At 47.7% G+C, this 6882-nt stretch overlaps 1 non-coding gene across 1 annotated transcript; it reads right to left on the bottom strand.

Annotated features, from left to right (window-relative positions):
• Positions 1–5879: 5879 nt before the first annotated feature.
• On the bottom strand, positions 5880–5953 carry TRNAT-AGU (transfer RNA threonine (anticodon AGU)). Its single transcript has one exon. It is a non-coding gene; the product is annotated as a tRNA-Thr (tRNA).
• Between the last annotated feature and the right edge of the window lie 929 nt (positions 5954–6882).

Here is a 6882-nt window from a genome sequence, read left to right as displayed (position 1 = left end):
CGGACACATTGAAATCTGGCAATGGAATTGCTGCACGCTACGCACTAAATTGGCTAATTTCACGCACTACATAGAATCGGCGCCAATCCCTCCCGACGTTATCTGTATTCAGGAAATGGGGAAACAAAATCAAAAACTCAAAGGGTACGAGCTTTATGCTCACCCTGACTACCCTCAAGTAGCCACCTTTGCCAAGAAGGATGTCGCGATTAGCGTAAATTATTTTTTCCGGGAACCTATTCAGCACCAGATAATCACGATTTTGCCGCAGAAAAGGGGCAAACCTAAAACAATTATTGTCAACATTTATAGTTCTCCTAGAGAAAAACAGGCGGATATTGAAAACGTGGTGGCCACCGCGGTGCGACTCGCTCAAGGTAGGGACAAATTAATATTTTTAGGCGACTTTAACGCTCAACACTCAAACTGGGGCTACAGTAGAGTCAATCCCAAGGGCATATTGTTAGCAGACGTTGTCGATCGCTACGGACTTTTCCAGCTAACTCAACCGGATCTCCCAACGCGAATCGGGAACAGCGTGTCCCAGGACACTTCCCCCGACCTCACGTTCACCAACAACGAAAGTGAGACGCGATGGACGAACCTAGGTGAAAACCTAGGAAGTGATCACTATATCTTAAGCATATCGGTTAATGCAGCCAGGATTCGAAGAGCTATTGGCAAGGCAAGGCTATACGACTGGACCAAATTTCGTGAAAAACAGAAAACAATCGGCAGCATAACAGACGTAGGAGAATGGGCCGAGCAAATCCGAGTTATTCACTCTAGGGTCACCAAAACAATTGAACCGACAACAGAGGCTCCAGCCGTGGATCGTCACCTATTGCATCTCTGGGAAGCCCGGAGAGGCCTCACAAAAAGGTGGAAAAGGCAGAAGCTTAATCGTAAACTCAGGATACGGATAGCTCAGCTAGCGCAGGAAGCTAACGAATACGCACAAAAGTTAAGCGACAGCAATTAGCGTCAGTTCAGCGACTCGCTTCGGGGCACGTTGACTACAAAGAAAACATGGCGCATTCTTCTAAGTATGATTGACCCGGGAGGAACAAAAACAGTCGCGAATCGCACACTTAAGCTGCTTGAAAACGAGTTTGAAGGTCGGGAAGCTGAAATGATAGACAAAATTAAAGAGATATACGTAGGAACTGTACCGACCGGGCAATCCACCAAACCCGTTTACGAAGGTCAGGACCAACCGGAACTGGCGCCCCCATAACCTTTGAAGAGGTTTACGCAGCGGCACACTCCTTCAAGAAAAACACGACCCCAGGGGTAGATCAGGTCACGAACGCAATGATTCGCAATCTAAGTGACGACACGCTAAAGAGCTTGACCAAATTCTTTAACGACACGGTCTGGACAGAGGACGGCGTCCTTCCAAAAGAATGGAAGGAAGCAAAAATTATTCTTATTCCAAAACCAGGTAAGCCTCGTAACATCAACAACCTTCGACCCATCTCCCTAACGTCGTGCGCGGGGAAACTCTTTGAAAAGGTTGTGCAGGTCCGGCTCTCGAACCACATAGAGCTAAACAACATGTTCCCCTCCAACATGTTCGGTTTACGACCCCACGTGTCAGCGCAGGACGTTTTTCTACTACTAAAGCACGAGGTCCTGCACCCCAACAAGGGTCGGAAGATAAATTTGTACTGGCATTGGACATCAAAAAGGCCTTCAACAGCATCTCCCACCACGCTATTCTGGAGGGACTGGAAGCGGTGAACTGCGGAATGCGAATTTATAACTACGTGCGCTCGTTTCTCAGCCACCGCACGGCCACAATCGGATTAGGCTCCACGAGGTCCGACACCTTCAACTGTCCCGACAGAGGTACCCCTCAGGGAGCTATACTCTCTCCACTGCTATTCAATGTAGGGATGAGAAAGCTAGCCCTGGAGCTAGATAAACATCCAAATCTCGGTTGTGCGATATATGCCGATGATATCACGCTCTGGGCTCACCAGGGGTCCTACGGTGACAAGCAAGAAACCCTTCAAAAGGCCATAGACGCAGTCGTGGAATACGCGAGGGCGGCGGACATGGCATGCGCACCCGACAAATCGGAATTCATTCGGGTGCGTGCGAAGTACGCAAGAAAGAAGGACTGGGTGCCGCTCACTCTGACTCTCGACGGGGTGCCAATTCGTGAAGTGGAGACACTCAGAATATTGGGGATGTGGATACAGCAGAATGCCGGAGCATCTCACACCCTACAAAAACTAAAGGCGGTCACAGGAAACGTGGCCAGAATGATAAGGAGAGTGGCAAGAAGCAGAGACGGCCTAACTGAGGGAGAGACCATCAGCCTGGTTCACGCATTCGTAATTAGCCGACTCACATACGCCCTTCCGTATCAGGCCTTGACAAACCAAGAGATTAAACAGGCAAACGCAATAATAAGAAAGGCCTTCAAAGTCGCACTTGGTCTTCCCAAATGCACTAGCACAGAGAGATTCGAGGGACTGGGCCTGCACAATACGTTTGACGAGTACGCAGTCGCGACGTTATATGCCCAGAAAGAAAGACTTTGTTCTTCAACTCAGGGCAGGGAAGTATTGGCGAGGTTAGGCTTTCCCCTGAGAACCCAGTATTGCGGAGAGGAAACGGCACAGATAGACCGCAATGTTCGATCGCACATCGCGGTGGCCCCAATTCCCAAAAACATGCACCCCAAGTACCATCCCGGACGACGCAGAGCAAGGGCAAACACCCTTCACAAACCATTCGGCATGGGACCGGGGGTGTATTATACGGATGCCAGTCGAGCCAGCTCAGACACTTTCAGCATAGTCTCTACATGCAACAACAACATAACAACGGCATCCTTCAAAACCTCCTCGGCATGCGTGGCAGAGGCTGCAGCCATCGCCTTGGCCATTCAGGACGCCGAGCGCCAAACCAATTCGGCTGTCATATTATCCGACTCACAAGCGGCTTGCCGCCGGTTTCTACATGGAACGGCACCCAAATCAATAATCAAAATTTTAGTCACTCAACTAGAGGGGCACCACACTATCGTCTGGTGTCCGGCACACGAGCGACTGGCAGGAAACGCTAGGGCAGACCGTATTGCTCGAGGTTTGAACGTCCGAGCAACGGCATGGCCTAGCGACGTCCTTCCACCGAATTCTCGTGACATCCTCCTACAGCAAAGGCAGGAGCGGAGACGTTTTGGACATCCTCACTCCGATTTAAACAGCGAACAGGAGAGGGACTGGCGTCGTATTCAGACGAATACATACCCCAACCTGCACCGCCTACACAGAATACACCCCACGAGGTTCACTGACGAGTGTTCGTGGTGCACAGACACACCCACACTAAAACACATCACATGGGAGTGCCCCAGGAGGCCTCCGCACATAGACAGTCCCATATTACACCAACATCCACTAATGAGGAATAGGCAGTGGGAGGCATGGCTTGCGGACGAGGGTCGGGAGAGCCAGTTGGCTCTTCTGGACCAAGCCCTGCGAGCCGCTCGTGCCAGTGGGGCCCTGGAATAGGGGCTCCAACCATCGTGCCTTATTTTATTTACAATGAATAAAGTTTTACTCTCTCTCTCTCACTGAAACGATACAAACCGTTACGAACTTCCCAACACAAACGTACATTAAACAGCTGCACGCGTTCTTGGGCAGCGCGTCGTACCTGCGACAGTTTGTTGCTGACTTCACATGAACAGTTGCTCCCTTTGTGACCTGCTAAAGAAAGGAGCTAGGTTTAAATTGGGACAATGGCAGTAATGCGCATTGCAATTGCCGAAACATGAGGTCACCGAGTGCATTGTACTGAGCAACTTCAGTGAAGACTGAACCACAGAGGTGCCCACAGATGTTAGCCAGGTTGGACTTAGAGCTGGACTCGTGCAGCGCGACCCACATTGCCGCATGGTGCTGGACATGTCGTCGCCTGAGCTATCGTCACTACCATGCCGCTACCAAAACGTCACTGCCACGCCAATGATCAATAATGCTTACCCGTTGTATGAAGTGTTGATGAGCAATTTGGACACCATGCATTTTTTGTTGCTAGTTTACGCTTGTAATAGGTAATGCAGCAATTTCATGGGTGTTCTCCTAGCAACATCTGAAGCACAGATTCGTGTGCTAGATAATACAACTCTAAGAGTGTGAATGCAGTGCCGGACGTCGACAAGCTAGTTTGGACCAAGTGGATAACATATTGTCGCTAAATACTACTGGAGAATACTTGTCTGGTATGAATTAAGCCTGTATATTTTTTTCATAGCAACACGTTAGCAACATTCAAAGGCAAGACTCTGATGTGGCATACCGTAGCTTCAACTGCCCACTCGGAATACATCAGCGAATTTGTTAAGTGCGACTCCAACCCTCTGTCCTCGTCAATGGAAGAAGATGGGAGATGAAGAATGTCTTCCAGTCAAATCTGCTTCCCTTCGGCGTGATCTTCATCACACCATACCCGAGAATATAAAGGCTGTCCAAACTAATTTTAGCCAGGCTGTTCGATGAAGAACGGATTAAAAAAAGTGTGCGATTTACGATTTTAGGACCTACGATGTTCACCGTAGGTCTTATTAATTTATCTTCCACCATGTTCTTATATATATATCTATATATATATATAGCTGAGGAGCATCGCTAACGTTAGCTGGGGCACACGGTATATGCCGGGTGTCCCAGCCAATTTTAGCCAGAGTATAACTATATGCGAACGCCACGTAGCTGCACAGAACCAAGGTAATGTTGTTTGTCGTCACTTGGACGTACTAAAATTATATTTTTCATTCCGCTTAATTAGATAATAGTTCTTAATGAATTATTCAACGTCTGAAAATTATAAATAGCTAAAAACTGTCAATGAGAAAATTGTAAACTAACATGAAAAATCTTCCGATGCAGCTTTCTGTTTGCCAATACGCGCTTCATAGAATTGTTTTTCGGAGCGTAAAAGAAGTCCCTAATTGCATGCAAAATTGCCTCTCGAGAGGTCGCACAAGGGACTATCTGCGAATTACTCAGCTCTTCGATGAGGCAGGGCGTATGGCGAGCGAGTCGAGAACAACACATTGTTTTTTCGTCAACGCGGTTTACATCATCGATCCGGGACATGCAATAGCTGCGACGTAAAAAAACAACTTATTACTGCTGCGTCCATACCTTTACACAGATAGGTCCGTATTTCTGTTCCGAGCATGACATTGACGCTGTTCTGCCTTACTTGCACTTGCAGGCATCAAATCTCCATATTTTGACGAACATGATTAGAAAGCGGCAACCAGATAGCCAGATGGCACAGTTGATATGACATTTTTACAAAAAACGTTGTCTCTGGAAAATAATAAATTGATGTGTCATTATCGTAAATCAAACATAAATGTGCGCCTAGAACGCTTCCTGGCCTAATCGAAACAATCTTATGAAGAGTGGACGTTTAAAATGAAGCCAAATTGTGCCACAGGCATGAAGTGGTAGCAATGCTTCTGCCTATACTTTCTTGTGTATCTGTCTCATTGTATTTCCCTTCGTAAGAGCTAGTGCTTTCCAATAACCTGTAAAAGGTAACGTAGCCTTCTATGGTAGAAACTATGGGAGAAACTATTGGGCGCGGAAATCAAACTGATATATATACAACGCCAGACAAGCCATGCCTTCGGACAGCGGTGCTCCATGAACCTGCAGCTTTCTTTTTTCTTTCTTTCAAAACAGTCGTTTACTTTTCAGTGTCAAAAACACCATTATAAATCCCAGTCGCACTCACACTGCAAAAAACAAAGCCAATTTATCTGGCGGCCTAAAGGAATGCAGGTGCAAGTAGAATGTTGCGCAGAAAGTAAATGCGCGCTATAAAAAGAAAGAAAGATACGCACAGCAAGGCACCGGTGAGATTCGAACTCACGATCTCCTGTTTACTAGACAGGCGCTTTAACCAACTAAGCCACGGCGCCGACGATTCGCCACGATGCCGCAGTTTCGGTGCGTGGCCTAATTGAGTAAGTGCCTATTGGCGAAGTTCCCCAACCAGCCTAGTATGAGCGTCACGTAGCAATGCGGAGGCGTGAGAAGACCGGTTTGGTGCATACATATTGTCATGCCATGCCGAACGTAACACGGGCACCTTTCTTTTCAATGAAGCTGGCACCGATCTGTACGTGGAATCCAGGTAATCTTTCTTAATCCGACTGCCGTTAATTGCTTGAAACCCGGGAGTGTTAGCCAGCGCCACCACTCACAAACCTTGGCGCTGGATGTGGAACATCATTTCTGCCGCAGGTGTCACGTGTACGTGATCTTGTCGGGTGAAGGCAACTGGTCAATAAACCCACGCATGCTAATGAAGGCATGAATGTTGTCGGATTCGAGGCCCTCGCTATGCAGTAAGCGAGAATAAAGGGGGTTAACCGAGTTGCCGGATTTTTATGAAGCATATCACAGGAACCCAACATTGACACCAAGGACAACGTAGGGGAAAATACTTGTACTCGCTAAATGAATGAAACTAACAATTAATTATAGAAATGAAAGTGAATGAAAAGGCAACTTACCGCAGATGGGGAAGGATCCCACGTCTACGCATTTCGCGTGCGATGCTCTGACAATTGAGCTACCACGACACCGTTCTCCCATGCAGTTTCTTGGGTACATATGTCCCCTACAAGAACCCTCGGAATGTTCACCAGCGCCACCACTCACTAGCTTACGGAACATATTTTCAGCCGCAGGCGTCACGAGTACGTGATCTTTTTTTGTTGAAGGCAACTGGACAATAAACCCACGCACGTTGTCTGAAGGTATCGATATTGCCGGATTGGAGACCCTCGTCATGTAACAAACGACAAGAAAGGGGGTTCTCCGTAGCGCCATACTTTTATTAGGC

The sequence above is a fragment of the Dermacentor andersoni genome, chromosome 6 (genome assembly GCF_023375885.2).
Source record: "Dermacentor andersoni chromosome 6, qqDerAnde1_hic_scaffold, whole genome shotgun sequence".
NCBI lineage: Eukaryota > Metazoa > Arthropoda > Arachnida > Ixodida > Ixodidae > Dermacentor > Dermacentor andersoni.
This window is presented reverse-complemented; position numbering and strand designations above follow the sequence as displayed.